General features: G+C 40.9%; 1 protein-coding gene across 6 annotated transcripts in view; it reads left to right on the top strand.

Moving 5' to 3' along the window:
- The window catches only part of klf12b (Kruppel like factor 12b), a 238,229-nt gene that overhangs the window by 30,996 nt on the left and 189,775 nt on the right, over window positions 1–17,458 (top strand). Inside the window, exon 1 of one of the 6 annotated variants that reach the window (XM_068034305.1) lies at window positions 10,507–10,539. The exons of the other annotated variants lie outside the window; for them this stretch is intronic. The gene's annotated coding sequence lies outside the window, so the exon portion shown is untranslated. Of the gene's footprint in view, window positions 1–10,506; window positions 10,540–17,458 lie in introns of those variants that run through there. 6 annotated transcript variants of the gene reach the window in all.

Raw genomic sequence — 17,458 nt, 5'->3', positions numbered from 1 at the left:
GTGCAATACAAAATAAAATATATTTCAAAACTGATAACTGGAAATGGGACGATGTTTATGGGATAAATTAAACAATGTTGATCCCAAAAAGCTTGTAAAGTGAATCAAAATAACACTGCAAAGCTATTACAGTGTAGTCATCTTGGAAACACTGCTCAGCTGAGGCTTACAAAGAGAAAAAATAGGTTTTAAAATCTTAGGTACTGGACAATCAGATGTGTGAATAGCGTAATTTAATTTCACAGTTAGTCAATTTCTAGTTTTCAAAATATTTCACTTTTTTCATATCTGGTGACAGGTGGAATCTCACTCAAGTTTATCCCATTTTGGTTACAGAATATTATTTTTATTTCAGTCCTAAGTATCAAGTTTAATCCCGTAAGCACCGTAAGCATATACATTATAAAATGTTAGGCTCGAGAATATTACTAGTTTGGCATCACTTTGTAAAGGGCACTTGAATTTTTTTCTCTTGTATTTCCTGTAGGCGATTATCACAGACTCTTGGGGGATTGGTGGTGGCGGGTGGTTTGACAGCCTTAGAGGTGGGGCGTTTAGATTAATGTGTTACGACCAGGTGAGAAAGGGGTCTAGGGGTTCCCTCTCAGCCTTTGCCTGGATGGACCATAACATGGTTTAATTTTCAAAACACCATGTTGTTTTGTAAAGCAAAGAAATCAACCAGATAGGTTTTCTTAGATTTAAACAAGAAAGGTGTAAGTTTATTAACCTTAAAACTCTAATTCGGTTAAAACTACTATGAATACACAACACGGCCACACTAGCATGCATACGTAATAAACACACACACAGATAGAGGCAGAAAAGGAGCAAGAATAAAGGGGAAAAGTTTGAAGCAATAGCTGGAGGTCATTTACTGTCCTTTGAGTTCAATGTAGAGTCTTTGATTGCGGTTAAATCTAGCCGTTTCGTTGGGGTCCAGTGCACGCCTTCAAACTTATTTCGATGTGGGAGTCTTTTCTCTTGTGGTTTAAGTGTATCAGTGGATTTGGGAATTCGTGAGAGAGAGAGAGAGCCAGGCAGGAGAGAGGTTCTTTCTTCAAGTTCAGTTGCAGTCTCTGACTTCAAATTGTCCTGTGAGCACAATTCAAAAACCCTGGGCCAGCAGGTTAGTCATGTGACTAGTTGTTTTTTTTTAACAAACTCTCCTGTGTTTTTATGGATTCCTTTCATCTTAGCAGACACCCGCAGTGGGGTTGGTGGGGGGGAGGGCGGGTAGGGGGAGGGAAATGGAATGCTGGCTTATTCCACCTTCAATCTGGTGATCAAAATCCATTTGGGTTAATTGGATCAGGGAGCAGTTCCATTGTCTTTTCCCAGGCAACTGTCTCTTGGAATGCAAATTTTTTCAGCCACTACTGATCTCTTTAAACAAGTCATCTCTTCATTCCAGAAACTGTTTAAAATTAATGTTTCATATGATGAAATTAGTACGCCTCATTCAGGGCAGGTGGGGTCTTCATGACAAATTACCTTTCCATTCAACGCAATCTGTCCTTATGGCCACCCTGATCCACTGAAAATTGTATTGAAAAGACACAACTCTCAGTCACATGCCATGGTTTGCGAGAGAGGGAGATTAAGGAGACAAGGAGAAAGTCAGAGATAAAAAAAGAAAAATGGATACGCAATGGAAAGGAAAGAGAAAAGTGGGAGAGTAGAGAAAGAAAGGCAATAATGGTTTTGATTAATAAAAATTAGGATCACCAGTACTTCACAAGGTAACCATAATGACAATTGTCTTCCCGTTACACTTTGATTCAATTTTCAATTTTTAGGACCCGCACTCTTCAGTTTATCTCATTCACAATAAAAATAACCCTCAATAATACTCATCAAACAATAAGCTTTAACTGCACTTTTCTTCATTTTCACAAAACAGGTTACAATTCAGTGACCTGGAGTTTCCTCTAGGTTGCAATGTTTGTTCAGCAGAAATCGCCTCAAATTGACCAAACTAGCACAAAAGGTCAAGAAATTTCAAGCGTAAATAACATCCAGCACAAATCGAGTTTTGGCAAACTTTTGCACTCGTTTAGAAAAAATCCCAGCCACAAAACCAGCTATGCTCCCAGATCAAATTAATCACCAATGGGAATTTCATTAATTGCGCCTGTTGCCAGTCCTTGAAGACGCTCTTCAAATTAAGCTGTTTCTTTTGGGCACAGGGGCACTAATAAGCATGTTTTAAAAGCATTTGAATATAATTGCTTTTAATGTACCGAGAAACTGACGACAGTGAGTGCACCAATATGACTAGTTCTGTAAAGTTAATTAAAGTCATTACCAATTATTTAAAATTAGGTTGCTCACAGCTGGTGCACTAATTAAAACCTGCTTATTTTTTATAATAAACATATTTTCAGCTGTATTAATCAAACTGCACCAAGTTCGCAAATTCTGCTACCTTGGGTCCATCGTGACAGATAATCTGTCCCTTGATGCAGAGCTCAATATACGCATGGGGAAAGCAGCTACCACCTTTGGCCGACTTATGGAACATGCATGGGATAGCGCCAAGCTGACCCTTAGGACCAAGTTGATGGTTTATAAGGCCTGTGTTCTCAGCACCTTGCTGTATGGGTGTGAAACAGGGGCGACTTACAGCTACCAGGAAAAGAAGCTCAATAATTTCCATCTTTGCTGTCTGTGGCACATTATTGGTATATCCTGGTGGGACAAAATCACAAATGTGGCAGCCCTCTCAAAGCAGGTCTCCCAAGCGTGTTGACATTAATCAAACAGAGGCGGCTTCGGTGAATCGGACACGTCCACAGGTTGGAAGATGGTCGTAAACCCAAGGATCTTCTGTACGGTGAGGTAGCCGGGGCCAGATGACTGATGGGGTGCCCAAAACTCCGCTTGAAGGATGCTTGTAAGCATGACATGAAGGCCTTAAATGCCGACTATTGCACCTGGGAGTCACTAGCTGGCGAAAGAGGGAAATGGCGACACATCCTGTGGACTGGTGTGCACTATCACAACGACCAGTTGCTACAGCAGCTTGGCAACAGGCGTCAATATCAAAAACAACAACTTGCAGTGTTACTTGGAAGCTTCACGTGCAGCACTTGTGGCAGAACCAGCCTCTCAAGGATTGGCCTTCACAGCCATCAGCAAAAGTGCACCAAGAGAAGATGCCTCACCTAATTGAATTGTTTGCTGCGTGTCCATCATCCTTCGTAGATGGAAGGATGTCAACCAACCAAACAAGTTACCACTCTCAAATATGTCAAAGAATATTTTTACAGCAATTTTTAAAAAAAATTACATTCTGAAATGCTGCCTGATTACAGTGGTTCACAGCATGTTTTACATTTGGGTACATGCAAATGAATTTGTGTGGAAACTTGAGAAAAAACATGCATCCCAAAACCAGAGCCATTTTGGGCGCAATTCGCATCTGGATTGCCGCTTGCACCCAAAGTGGAAACTTTACCCCATAATGTACCTACAAATATTCCCTTTCCTTAAAGCAGCTTTCTCCAAATGTCTTTTAGAAAGAAGAGAAATTACCATGTGCAATCCTGAGACAAATAGAGGGCTATTTGAAATTGTGGGCTGTAATTGTCACAGTAGATCCTACATTTCAAACAGTTCAGAAGTGTTACTGTGAAAAGGACACTGGAAGGATTTACTCTGTGTGCGATACATACCAAACTCCGAAACCCATCTATAAAGAACGATTTCACTATACTTGAGGACCAAAATTGTGAAGTTTCACTCCATATGGTGCCTTACTGGATACGAGCGTGGATTAGAGATATTCCAAAATACAATGGCGCTGATTATCTGACCCACACTCCCCTCTGGCAAAGTTCAATGCCCTATACTGAGGAGTGGAAATGTCCATCCCTCCAACAAAGCCCTACATGAATAACAATGCACCTTTAAGGACGCATAACTCAGCGGCAGGATTTGCTCATTTAAATAGAACCAATTCACCATCAGTTCATCAAAGATGGATTAACACAAACACCTGTTAGGAAACACATTCTCTGCCAACTCAAAACTTCCTATTAATTGCAGAGAAATCTGAACTGATGGGCATTCTGCAAACCCTTTTCTAAATATATCCACTGGTATTAAAGGATTTGCAATATATCAATGCCTTTTAAATGACTGGAGTATTTGGACAGTATGATCTTTATCTGAGCATTCCTTTAGCAGGTTTTCACTGATGCAAGCTCGATAAAAATGGCATTGCACATTTTTCTCCACATGTGGGTTCATTACTATGGGTGGGAGCAAGATGATGAATAATTTTTTTTGAACAAGCAAATAGGATATTTAGCAAAAATCTCCTGCAAATACCTGCATCTTCTTGTCAACAGCTACTCCTCGGGTGCTAACCATGAACAACAGGCTGAGAAATGTAGTGAACTATTGGAATAGTGAGCAGGATTCAGCCTTTTGAAAGCTTTGATGGAAATTCAAAACTTAAGTCATATATCAGTGCATTTCCAAACTTTTGCCATAATTGTTTCTTGTCCTAATCCTCCCCAACAAGACATTAATATATTCCTTTAAAATATAATAAATGTATACACTGTCTTGTAGTTGGTTGCAGCAGTGAGGAGTGAGAGTAAGTCTCTTTCCTCCACCACCCGCCCCATACCCAATTTATCTGGATTGCTATCTCTCTATATTACTATCTGTAGGCGATCCAGCATGTTGCATGACCAATATAGTCTTGCATTAGATCCCTAAAGTTGGGCCTGCATGTTTAACACAATGCTATTAGAAGTCCTGATTTTATTTTAAGCACACTAATCATAAGGGACACAATACAGCTGGAGTTACGTGATTCCTTTGCAGTTTGGCTCCCCTAAATTCTGAGATTGAGACTTGTTTTTCTTCAGTGAGAATTTAGTCATCCTGTCAATAGGGTTCAAACAACAACACTGCCTTTAGTGTAGAAGCTATGCCAAGGAACTACACATGGGAGAAGACAGATGTTGAGCAGCAGCATGAGAGTTTAGAATGGTGACCAACAGCAGGGTTGAACTGATAGGTTTTAGGAGGCATTTTGAGGTAGCAAGTGAGATAACAATGCAGAGATGAGATCAAATTCCAGAGAGTGGGGGCTGGTTGTTGAAGGCTCTGCCATGTTGCTTCAATGGGAGGGGGAGGTGATGCAGAGAAGACTGGAGTTGGAGGACTGAGGAGCATGGCATTGAGCAGGAGGTTGAGAGACGTTGCAAAGGTAAGGTTGGGCAACATCGAGCAGGGATTTGTAGATGAGGACATTGAGTTTGATGCACTGAAGGATAGGGAGCCATTGGAGTTTGGAGATAAGAGCATGGAGGTGTTCAGCTCCAACTTGTGGTGGTCTAGTAGTCTACCATGGAACAAGTGGTCAGTTCATTAATACTGCTGTATGCTTCACAGTGGTGATAGTTTAGATGGAAGCTCAGACTGCTGCCAAATTGGCTATGGAGTCCAGCAACTCCTCATGCTTTCAAAGTCTGAAAGAGAGCATGAATAGAGGCTTTGCAGTGGAGTACTTAGACATAGCCCCATGACAGTGGCATTTGTTCATTAGGAAAAGGACAGCAGCACCTCCCAACCTCATTCTCCAAAGCCAGTGAACAGGAAAGCAACAGGAAAATAGTCACGAAACCAGTCCTACAACACACCAACAGCCTCGAAAAACTGAGAATCCCTTTAACTATCATCGTTGCAGCCTGCTACCCGACTCTTTGCAGCATGTTTTGCTGGGCTGGGTAAGGAACTGGCATTTCATACTGTCCCAGACACCAAATTCACAAAAGATTCCTGATTCAGTTGCAGGACCCTTATTTCCATTTGGTGTTTGATGTGCACCAGCAAGAGTGACAACAGGAAATAAGATTTGTTAGACAGGAAATGCACATACACATAAGATTTTAAATAAGATATAGATTTTTCAGAATGCTGACCAATGTATGGTACAGAAATGCATTTCAAATTGTTTCATTGGAATAGTGCAGCATTTTGATTGCAAAACAAATTCATTGCACGGAAAAGCGATGCGATAGATACATTCTACTCACTGACTGGAGATGCTGACTTCAGTAGTAAAGAATGGTTCTGGGATAGGAGTATAAGAACAGTAGGCCATTCAGCCCCTCAAGCCTTTACTGATATTCAATGAGATTAAGGCTGATCTGTCCTTCAATTCCATTTACCCACCTTTGCTCCATGATCTCTTGATACCCTTACCTAACAAAAATCTATTGATTTCAGTCGTGAAAATTTCAATTGACCCAGCATTTTTGGGGAAAGAGTTCCAGATTTTCACTATCCTTTGTGTGAATAAGTGCTTTCTGATTTCACTCCTAAATGTCCTAGCTCTAATTTTAAGATTATGTTCCCTTGTTCTGGATTCCACCAACCAGAGGAAATCTACCATATGATATGGTATCTACCATATCGAATCCCTTTATCATTTTAAAACTCGCAGTCGGATCACCCCTTAAAACTCCTAAAGTCAAGGCAATACGTCAGTACCATGGTCAACATCTAAGAGATGGCAGCCCTGATTGACAGAATCACCAAATCACTCATGGTCTCGTATCATTGTGCATGGTAATAACTCCTGAGAAAAGCTGCTGCACAGATAATCAGTCAATCAGGTTGAGGTACCTGTTAGAAAAAAACTTTTAATTTTGGGACTGGTGTCACACTGTACCTTGTTTTTCCAACTGTAGTAAGAGCTCCAGTTTCACAGCTCAGAGGCCAAAGTTTTGAGTACAGTGCTATGGACCTGCCAATGTGCATCAATGTCGCAGTCTCAGATACCTTCCCCATTGTTGACTAATCATGGTCCCTCAATTATGAAAAATTTAAGTGTGCCCCACCCCCCCAGTCCTCCACGCTGAATGCTGAATGGAGCTCTGGCTATGTGAAACATGATGACAAATGGTGAGGGTGGATGAGCAGTGAAAGATACTCAAGTGTTTTTAAAGGGAATCTATCCCATTGTGGAGGGTGGGAAGATAAATAATTATGGTAACAACTTAGACAACCCAAATTGTTAACATCAATGATGGCCCTGTTCAACACTGTGACAGACAAGTCTTTTCAGTCATGCTCTTTGGAAATGTTCAAACAGTGCATTCTTCATTTTACACCATCTGAAACTATTTAGAAGTTATCCTGTTGAGATATCATGAAGCACTCATTGTCAGCTGCCATGCAAGATACCAGTGTGTCCCTGGTTGCGTCTTGCACCTAGGCAATTCATAAGGACCATAGTTTTAACCCGTGCATGGACTGAAACAACGGACAGAAAGATACGCCACATGTCTACGACTAAACTTCAGAAGACTCCAGTTCACCACAGTGTCTGACACCATTTTCTGTGGTTTTTAGGTGTTAGATTTCATATCCTCAGAAAAGCAGAAGCTCTGCTCAGATGTGTAATAGGAAAATTAAAGCACCGCACGATGTTTTTTATGTAAATTTTATTAAAAATCTGCAAGTTTAGAAAGCCTAAAAAACATGACCACATGATAACACTACACTCCATCCAACTCGACATCTCAAACTGCCCAAGATTTTAATTGACAACAAGATGGCCTAGGTAATGCTTTGTCTCTAGTATTGAGATGGACAGGAAAACTCTCAAACTACTTTGTAAGTCTACTAGCTACTGATCAATCATTCCGTTCATAAAATGTGAAACCGGGCGAGGCAGATAGAGGCCTTAAAGTCAAAAGGCAGTGGTAGCTGCTAGTCCATACATTAAAAAAGTGCCATTTGGATTCTGAGGGATATTTATTGCATGCTTTATGTCATACAGGAACAGTAATGAAACTATTCACATTTGTTAGCTTGTAGATGTAAGGGTGAGGTCAATTTCTGATGAGTGTGCTTATTTAACTGCTTTCTACTTTTAGTAACACTTCACTTTAATACTGTCTCAACAACATCTTCACGACTGAAAATAACTTTATACTTCTAAAATCTAATATCAAGATTCTGGCCCACTGAGCATTTTTGTTTGGATGTCTGTAGCTTGCGAAACTCCAGCCATGGCTGCTATTCCCACTGCTACACAATTATTTTGGTTCCTTCTTTGTTGTTACGGCCAGGTGAGGAGGGGGGGTCTCAGGCTCCCCTCTTGTCGTCCCTCTTATTTGACCGCAACAGGGTTTAATCCTTTTAAATAGTGATTTGGCTTACCACCTCTGAGTGTTTTATCTTTTTTTCTTTACTGTGATCATGAACAAACCAATCAGACAGGTTTTCTTGAGTTTAGACAAGAAAGAGGTTAGTTTATTATACTTAACACTCTAACCCTGATTTAAAAATACTAAAAAAAATGCTACACATTCACGCGCGCATTAACACGAGAATCACACATGCACACAAATAGATTACAGAGGGAAAAATAGATTTCATCATTGGATTAAAGTCCAGAATAAATGGAACTTAAATACACAGTCTATGAAGTGGATGATCCAGTAGTCCTCGGCTGAAGCTGTATTCTTGAAGTCCTCACTGGTCAAAGTACACTTTGTCTGACTTGCTTTGCTCAGGGTTTTACTGAAGGCAGACTTGTATTTGTCTCTCTTCTCCTGGTCGCTGGCTGTAGCAATCTGTAGGCTTGGAGGGTCCACCCATTGCAGACAGTTTTCAAACTTGATGAGCTGATTTTTGTAAGCAGCGGAAAAAATGGCGGGCCGGATGCCAAAGATCTGCCGCGGCAGAATAGCCAGGGCCGGCTACCCCTCCCCTGATCACGTGAGGGGGCGGTCTGTCTGTCCCCAGTAATGGTGTTAGCTGACACCATTTTTAAAGGTCTGTCAGCTCTACTGGGAAATTTAAATATTTAAAGTTAAATGGAATTTTTAAAAAAATACATCTCTTTACCCCTCTCCCAAACTCCCAATAACAATTTAATTAATTATTTGCCCTTCCCTGCCAAAACACCTTTACCATTTGACCTTTACCCCCCCCAAACTGCACAAACTTTCACCTACAACCCTGCCCGCCCTCCCACCTCCCCACAAGTGTTCCACTTTGTTTCCCCAGACGGGGATCCAAAGGCACGCCGTGCCGGCCGCTGGGGTGGAGATCGCAGCGGGACATCAGGAGGCGATGTCAAATTAATTCATTCAGGCATTTTAATTTATTTAAATGTTTAAATTGCGGTCCCGTTACCGAGTGGCGGGGGGGGTGCCACCATGAGGGCTCGCCGCTGCTGGTAATATTGGGCCAACCCCTGCCGGCGTCGAGGTCCATGGCAGCCTTCATCCGGGGCCATCTTCAGGCCCCTTCCGCCACGGATCCCGACGTTGAGGGCTCCTTAAAATCCAGCCTGATATTTTCTGCGGAGAGAGAAAGAGAGAGAGAGAGAAAGGGAAGCTTGCAGCCTTCTCTGCTGTTACACACTCAGTTACTGCTTGCCCTTTGTCTGCATAACAACTCCCAGTTTCTTCCAGGATGGACAGACAGTCACATGGTTCTCGCAATCCCCTTTGTTTTTAACGAGGTCCCAAGTCTAAAACCCAAAACCTTTCTCAGGTGGGGTTTTCAGGGTTTAGCCCTTGGAGTGATGTCCCCAATTATGAATGCCTCAAGATGGTTTGGAATGTCCCGCTAATGAGGTGATCTGGCTAATCTACTCAGTTAGCTAAAGCATAGTCCTGGCTGGGCTTAATGTCGGACTTTTTTTATCTCCAGTTCAATCTTCTGGTATTTCAGATGCAAATTGCAGTGGACATCTTGGCTGCTAGTTTTTTAAAAGTTAACTTGTCGGATTTTTTCCATTAAAAGTCTAATGTAAGTTTCCAACCGAAGAAATTAATATTTCTCATTTGGCGTTTCAAGTTTTCTTGACATTGTATACATGCTGCCCCTAAGCAGTATTATCCTTTGGAAGGATGATTGTGACATCCTGTTCTACTTCTCCTCGACCACTTCCCACTTCACAGCCAGCTCTGCTTTGTCAGATTGCTCGTCAGGTTGCAGATGAGCCTGAACTACCTCTGCCAAATTCTCCACAAGCTTGCACCCATTTCCATATTCCTCTCCCTGGCCTGGCTGAATTTAACCAGATGTTGGAAAACTTCAGTGTTCTGTTTTGCCCTGAGTCCATATCACATCCATCACCAAGACCGCTCACTTCAATTTCCATCCTTACCTCAGCCACACAGCTACTGAAACATTTATCCACACTTTTGCTACCTTCTTACTCAACTTCTCCAACATTTTCCTCATTAATCTCCATTCTATAACACACAAAATAGTCTGTAGAATGCTGCTGCCTAATCTCCTGTAATACTAAGTCCTGCACGCCTGTCAGTCTTATCCTCATTGACATTCACTGCATCCCTGTCCAGCAATGTATTACAGTAGTTTTTGAAAGCTCCTTCCTAAACCCTTCCACTTTGCTGTTTCTCTCCCCATCTTTAAAATTCCCTTCACAAACTATCTGTTCTGTTATCTCTCCTATTTTAGTGCGAGCCATTTGATTTTCTTCTGTAACACATCTTTGAATGGTCACAACATTAACGGTGCTATTTTCACGTAAGTTATTGCCATCTGTCGTAATTGATTTTTTAATTTCCTTTTAATCCTGTGCTTACCACTGACATTTATTTTCTGTGCCTGATGATAAACCCACTTTATGCTCTGCATCTGTCTTGCTTTGGGAAGATCCTTTTCTATTTATTCACTCTGTATAACAAATTGCACGCTTTCACATCTTTGTTTAAATAAATATACTCCTTCAAAGTGATTGTTCTAGCTCTTCTAACAAAAAAATAGTTAGTATTGCATAATATACCATAAATTTACACTAAATCGACTAATAGAGAGCATCTATTATTGCAGATCTAGGGAACTGTAATATATAGGCATTTATTATTACAACAGGGTGGGGGGGGGGGGTGTTTAGATGCATGTACAAACTTTACTAAGTTTTTCCAAGTCAAAGAACAATGATGACTGCAATAACTTGTTAGGTATTTTGCTGCGGTATTCCCCAAGATCAGCATGTTAAGCTTAGAACCATGGCTGGAGGTTCACACTTCCCCACCCCCACTTGGGAGTGGGCTGGGAGGTGGGAGGAGTATAAAATCAGGTAGGATGGCGGGGTGTGCTGTGTTCGTCATCTACCCAAGCCAAAAGACTTGCAGGTTGATAGGTAAATTGGCCATTATAAATTGTCACTAGTGTAGGTAGGTGGTAGGGAAATATTGGGACAGGTGGGGATGTTTGGTAGGAATATGGGATTAGCGTAGGGTTAGTATAAATGGGTGGTTGATGTTCGGCACAGACTCGGTGGGCCGAAGGGCCTGTTTCAGTGCTGTATCTCTAATCTAATCTAATCTACCCACTTCCGCTTATATTTTACCAGCGGCAGAGGAAGTGGTGGGCGACCTGCCCAACCTTGGGTCGCCTGAGGCCCTTAAGTAGCTAATTAATGGCCATTTAGGGGCATCTTCCCATCCCTGCTGGTATTTTACCAGCAATGGATGGGCACCTTGCCACCTAGGGAGGCCACCCGGTTTTACCGGGTGGCCTCCCTGTGGCCTTGGTGGAGAGGTCCCTCATGATCAGGCACCCTATGCCCCACAATGCCCCCCCCCTCACATCGGCAAGTGCCGCTCCCGCTGGAAGACCCTTCCCCCGCCCTTGCGATCAACTGCACACCCATCTTCGTCAGGGCCTGCCTAATTGTTCCTGGCGATCCCTGACCCGACTTACCTGCCTTCTCAATGGCTGTTGCTCTGGGGACTGTGGCCCTCTAATTGGCCGACAGCTCTTGGAGGCAGGACATCCTGTCTTAGAGTGACGGAAGCCATGACTGCAGGCAGTTAATCGCCTGAGGACTGTAAAATACGGTTGTGATTTCTAGAGCTGGCGTAGGCGCGCTCGCCCCCAACTTTCCAGCTGGTTGGCAGGGTCACCGCCTCGTCATTAAATCCTGAGGAATAAATGAAAGGGCGCAAATATGACTTTTAGTGGTTCGAAGTTTGAGTCACTGGGCAAACAGCCACCTTGTACACCTGTAAAGTTCAGCTTTTCATTTCTCAAATCAGTCCCTTATATCAAACGATCAATTGTTTCAGCAAAAGCTGTGAACTCTGGATGAAAATTAGATCTGCTGCAGTGAGAGCTGTGGGTATTCAGCAAATTCCAGGTGCGAGTCATATATCCAAGGTATCTACTTATAGCAAATTTGTAAATACGGTTAAAAGTGGAAGTATCCATCAATGAGTTGCAAGAAATGGCCAGTCTCCTTTTACCCTATTGTTTACTTATTTTCCCAATTTCTTTTCCTGATCTTGCTCACAAGCTGCCTGGCTGTAGAATTTGTAACTGTTTTCTTTTGCTTTCTCATTCTGGAAAGGAAATCAGAAAAACATTATGGAGGTGGGGGCTAACCTAGCATTAATAGCAGTAGTGAAAGCCTTCAGTTAATTACTGAAGGCCTCCACAATGATTGCCAAAGTGCACTCTTGACTCTCAACAAAAAAGTTATGAGTTCAAACACTCCAGGGGCTGCAGCATAGAGACTCCAAAAATGCACAAAGTTTCGTAGAAGGTGCTAGAAATATACCCAGTCTTGTCCTTCACCAGAAGTTTCCAGATGAGTATTGTTTGCGGAGGCACCAAATACGGGTCCCCAGCTCAGAAGAATGTAGGGACTCTCTACATTGAGAGTTCCTACTTCCCTGGCCACCACGGGGCCCGGTATAAGTTTGGAATTTGATATGCTCAAATTATCTGCCACCTTGGCTGACCTAACAAGAGTGACTTTAGTTCAGAAGTAATTCATTGGTTCTGATGCACTTTAGGTTTTCCTCAGGTTGTTGAAATTGGAAAGAAAAGGAAAGAACTTGCTTTCTTTCATATGGCACTTTTCATGGCTTCAAGTCATTCCAAATGTCAATGAAGTATCCTTGAAGTGGAGTCACTGTTCTAATATAGGAAAACGTGGCAACCTGAAGACAGGATAAAGTGCTATATAAGTACTTTCTTTCTTGCTTTCTCTAATGCTCTAGAGAAAGAAAGCCAGAGAAATGCTGGGACTGATTTTCCTATTCCATGTAGAGTCATAAAGGGTCATAGAGCCATCTGCAGTACATATTCCACATGTGAGACATCAGAACCTGAGGGAAAAAAAATGCAATCTTACATGTGAGACTCATGTACAATATTGTAGATTTTGTAAGCCTGAGTGTGTTGCTTGAAACCTGCCCTCCCCCATAAACTTCAACTCCAATTTACTGAACACCTTTAATACCTTTCCTCTTACAATATCTTAGCTGAGCTTAGCCACTTGAGCTTTGCTCCTATGATTTGTGTTATATCGCAACTCCCAGTTGATATGCAACCTTATATATCACTCTCTGTTGTACTGTGTTTACTTTAACACTTAAACTACATTGGACAAGTTTTGTGCAACAAGCATACAAAAGCAGAATAAAATGGATACTAGATCCTCAACCATAATAAAACATGGTAAACCGATAGCTTTGTTACCACCTTAATCCTGTGGAAATGGTTCAGAGCTGAGTACTGTTGTGTAGTGGTCAGATCCAGGTAGCATTGCTTTACCAGTACTTTGCCCAGTGCATTCAAGGTAAGACTTGACAGTAATATCACAAGTGCATGCAACCTGTAATGTTGTTATTCTTTGCATAAGATCTTAGCTCAAAGAAAATGCATCAATTTAACTATTTATTATCGTAACTAGGATTCTTGCACAAAATTTAATTTTGTTCTAACATGCCTCTGTCAGACATCCTAATAAGCAGTGATACAGCAGAGTTTACATTAATGCAACAGCTTCGGGTTCACACTGACATGAACTGTGCCATCGAGTTCAGCTGGGAAGTCTTCTGAATTCAGTATAGGCCAGCAGTATGAGACCAATTTCAGGTAGTCTAGTATCTCTCTTTGCTGTTGCACTAGTTGAAACCACCAACTTTTTGAACTTTAATTTTTAATCCTTCAGAACTGTTTGTTCTTAAATTTTTAACATTAAAATGTATTATTTAAAGTGGCAGTAAGCATAATCTGGTGAGGGGTTGCCAATCCTCCAGGATTGTTCTGAAGTGTCAAGAAAATCAACACTCCAGTGCAGTTCTGAAGGACTGCTGCACTGCCAGAGGTACCATCATTCAAATGAGACATTAATCTGAGGCCCCATCTGCCCTCTCAGGTGGATGTAGAAGATCCCATGGCATTACTTTGAAGAAGAGCAGGGGAGTTATCCCGGGTGTCCTGGCCAATATTTAGCCCTCAATCAACATCACAGAAACAAATTATCTGGTCATTATCATATTTCTGTAGGAGCTTGCTGTGCACAAATTGGCTGCTGTGTTTCCTACTTTACAACAGTGACTTCACTTCAAAAATATTTCATTGGTTGTAAAGTGCTTTGAGACATCAGTGGTCATGAAAAGTGCTTTATAAATGCAAGTCTTTCATTTGGAGTCTCCAGGAATTAAAGCAGAATCTCCTGGACACTACTATGAGCAATCCATGAGAAAAATCATTAGGGCAATTTTTGTGAGACGATCTTAAGAAGGGACCACCTTAAGAGTGTTATGTAAAGATCACTGGAGGAAGTGATGTCATGTCATACATGACCAGTTAGTTGCGGGTGGAGCCCAACAGAGTGAGATGTGTTTAGATGTGCTTGTGCAGTAACTGTTTGTGTGTGTGTGTATATATATATATATATATACACACAATGTCCAGTTAAGTTATAATAAAACTCGAGTTTTCTTTGGATATCACTTGTAGTCCTGTGAATCTTACAATAGTTCACATGTCAAAAGGACAAGTAATATTACGGCAATAACCAAAGTTGTGTGTGGTTTTTCCCATTAAATGCTTTTAGTTCTAAAAAGACTGGAGATGGGGGAAACAAAAGACTGTTTGTCTAGGCAGGATGGTTGGAGGTAGGAGGTCATGTGATGAAACCTCGCGAAAAATGTCCCATCAGAGTTGGCAACACTAAATGATGCAGAGCCCTATTTTTCCTGATCAACAAGTGGTAAATGTTGTCCCCATGTCACATTAAGTAGGCACTTGTCTATCAAACTGGTTATTGTAGTATAAGTGTGCCCGAAATGCTCCATTCCCATTCTATCTAATTTGATTATTTGGCACATTTCCCATTTTTAATTACTTTTCCGGTGTGGGTACTTTTTCTATAATAGATCAATTAATGTTACAGGGAAATCTTTTCTCCTTGATTGTTATACTTGTTTATCAATAAAAGGGTTCCAGGTGGGAGATATTAACAAAAATGTTTAATTGGCGGATACGCTTAATATGATTGTGGGTCAGAATTTTGCCACTCATGGGGCAATTGTTTAATATCTCCCACCTGGAACCTTTTTATATTAAAGAAGCACAACAGTGCAATGAGAGGGGGAGGAGAGAGGAATTTGCCCCCCATACAATTTTTTTCTATTAAAAGGAAGCCAAGAAAGTCTGAATTAGATAAAATGAGAGGGGGGGAAAATCGATAAAGCTTTTGAAGTCCTTCAAGCAAGAATTTCCATCAGGTCCTTTTTAAAAATGAACGGAAACAATTACAAAGAATTCTGATCATCACAAACGTCTTGTGTTTCATTTTGCTTTCCTTGCTCTGTTGCATAAATTTTGTTTAGAAAGTCCTGATGATATCGTAAGGGGAACTGATTCACAGAAGTTGCTCAGCCCTAAAAAAAAAAGGAAGGTGATTTTACAGACTTGGTTGAAATGCCACAAGTATTGATGCACTTTGGGTTAGTGACTGTATCCTTGCTGATATGAATCTTACACCCTCGCATCACCGTGCTCAGTAAATGTTCAAAGGTCAAAGCTGTCGCACCCTCCCCCATCACTTCATTTTTGACATGGTAAAAATTCAGTTTGTTAATAATTATGTCCATCAATGGTATTTGTTATATTTTACCCATAATCTCTGCCCTCCGCCCACCCGTCCCCCCGATCCCTACTACTTTAGCTATGAACAAGAATTCTGTAGAAAGTTATCTACAACAGCATTACAGACTTCATGCAGCAATTGCATCACAATGCATTAGTTAAAATGTACTGCATGAGGGTTATTGCAGTGATATCCACACATGTAATGCCATAATTTGGATTTTCCATAACACAGTTGCATATGTTTTTCATATGTGGCAAATTATTGAAATTCAGAACTCTTTATAGGTTGGAGTCCCACTTTTAAATATTGATTATACGTAAAAGTTAATTTTACTAAATTTACAAAATATCGGTGGCTTTGAATATAGCCAATATCAGACACTGAACATGAAATAGAGATTACATAGAATTTACAGCACAGAAACAGGCCATTTGGCCCAATGGGTCTATCCCGGTGTTTACACTCTGTACGAGTCTCCTCCCACCCAACTACATCTAACAATCATTTAATCAGATTAAATAATGTATGACACAAACCACTACAATAGAATAGAGTACATACGTCCTTTTTAAGGTGAATGCTACTATTCCTTTGAGAGTGCTGTCATGATTTTTTTTTTTGCTGGCAGTAAAATAACAAATCTCTGAGAAATCAAAACATTGGTACTGTTTGGAATTAATGCTACTTGTTTAAAGGCTGGGAAACACTACTCCATTCCATGAAGAGGAATGTGGTAAAACATGCAGCCAGCTAGATCTTAGCAGCTGATGTGGGATCAATACTGACTCAACCAGAGCAAATGATTGTTTAGCCAAAGTACCAATATCACGTGAGTGTATTCAAGTAGTACAGCACTTGAAAGAGTGTCCAAAATTACATGGGGAGTTCCAGGTATCCGGATGCTCCATGGCTGTTCAAGTACAAATATAGATAGAAATTTCATCAGGATGGTATATATCTCCTTCTGGATTAGCTGTGACTGATAGATGTGATATTAATATAAGTGGCTTTCCTTTTGATGCATTTTTAGAAATACTGTAATTTGCACCATGCTGAGGATAACATGGGTGGAGAAAGGTTATCTGTTCTAGCTTGTAGTAATGGGACCTGGTTTTATATGGGGAAAAATTTCTCCACACACCTTTCTTATCTCACAGGCAAATTCTTGTATTCACTGTGACATTCTCCCTAGTTCAAACATAATGCGTGAGAAACATTTTCCCCATCTTCAATTATTAGTTTGTTTTATATAAGACCTTTAATTTATTATTTTATGCAATGTGCTTCTATCACAATATAAATATGAACACTTCTCTCAATAAGGCATTATTTAATATTGTATCAATGCCTTTGGCAGCCCTCTGTTCAAGTTGTTGATCCTAGCAGTAGCCAGATATTGTGGGCTATTTGGCAGTGAGATAGCATCCAAGTTGTATTTAATGTCCTTCACATCCGATATACACTTTCCAATAGAGGTCACTGGATAAAAAACAGGAGGCCCATTTAGATCTCCAGCCAATGTATCTCTCTCTTTAGTCAATGGTAATA

The sequence above is a fragment of the Heterodontus francisci genome, chromosome 6 (assembly GCF_036365525.1).
Source record: "Heterodontus francisci isolate sHetFra1 chromosome 6, sHetFra1.hap1, whole genome shotgun sequence".
Classification (NCBI taxonomy): Eukaryota; Metazoa; Chordata; class Chondrichthyes; order Heterodontiformes; family Heterodontidae; genus Heterodontus; species Heterodontus francisci.
Note: the sequence above shows the minus strand (reverse complement) of the source record. Positions and strands in the feature narration are given on the sequence as shown.